This window comes from Colobus angolensis, unplaced genomic scaffold, assembly GCF_000951035.1.
Source record: "Colobus angolensis palliatus isolate OR3802 unplaced genomic scaffold, Cang.pa_1.0 Scaffold114, whole genome shotgun sequence".
NCBI lineage: Eukaryota > Metazoa > Chordata > Mammalia > Primates > Cercopithecidae > Colobus > Colobus angolensis.
The window spans coordinates 887911-889120 of record NW_012112475.1 but is presented as its reverse complement, the minus strand read 5'-3'; the positions used below and the strand labels follow the sequence as shown (position 1 = coordinate 889120).

The 1210-nt window shown below is 46.1% G+C and overlaps 1 protein-coding gene across 1 annotated transcript in view; it reads left to right on the top strand.

The window, feature by feature from the left end:
- ZNF341 (zinc finger protein 341) overlaps nt 1–1210 on the top strand; it is a 55394-nt gene that overhangs the window by 45537 nt on the left and 8647 nt on the right. The window lies entirely within an intron of this gene.

Here is a 1210-nt window from a genome sequence, read left to right as displayed (position 1 = left end):
CCGCCCCGGCCTTCTCTCTGTTGCTCTCTGTCTCCCTCCAGCCTTCCTGCCACCCTCCTGCCTCTCCCCTTGTTCCTCCTTCCTCTCTCCTTCCTGGCCCCTGACCCACCTGCCTTAACTGATGAACAAGGGGTTCCTACCACCACTAGAGCAGAGAAGAGCCCCTGGAGGTTGTGTGGAAGGGACTTTTTTTTTTTTCTTTGAGATAGTCTTGTTCTTGTTGTGAGATAGTCTTGTTCTTGTTGCCCAGGCTGGAGTGCAGTGGTAGATCTTGGCTTACTGCAACCTCTGCCTCCCGGGTTCAAGCGATTCTCCTGCCTTAGCCTCCTGAGTAGCTGGTATTACAGGCTCCCACCACCACGCCCAGCTAGTTTTTTGTATTTTTAGTAGAGACGGGGTTTCGCCATGTTGGCCAGGCTGGTTTCAAACTCCTGACCTCAGGTCATCTACCTGCGTCGGCCTCCCAAAGTGCTGGGATGACAGGCGTGAGGCACTGCACCCGGCCCGTGTGAGGGACTCTTGACTCTGCCCCCCTGTGATGGGGATACTGCTCTCACTGTAAGTTCCCACTCAAACCTGGACAAAATGCCATCTCCTTGTTCCCCAGTTGAAACACACTGACATTTTTTTTCTGTTAATCTTTAGATTTTTAAATTATATTTTAAAAATTGTTTTTTAATTGAACAGGTTCTAAAGATTGAGAAAACCTGAGGGAAAATCCTTGACAGGACAAAAGCATATATAGTACAAATAAACTCCCTCTCACTTCAGATGAACAATCCAATGTTTTTCCTTTTTTTTTCTTTCCTATGACCTATGGTAAAAAATACATTTCATATTGCAGCCCAAGAAGCACATATATACACATAGGATATATTGCAACAAAAGTTTTACAAAACAGGGTTTTCTATTTTGTCCTGTTCAATTTTAGTTCTTTTATTTTTTATTTTTATTTTTTTTTGAGACAGAGTCTCACTCTATCACCCAGGCTGGAGTGCAATGGTGTGATCTCACTACAACCTCCGCCTCCTGGGTTCAGGCCATTCTTGTGCCTCAGCCTCCCGAGTAGCTGGGATTACAGGCGCCCACCACCATGCCTGGCTAATTTTTGTATTTTTTGTAGAGATGGGGTTTCACCATGTAGGCCAAGATGGTCTCAAACTCCTGAGCTCAAGCGATCCTCCTGCCCTAGCCTCTTGAGTAGTTGGGA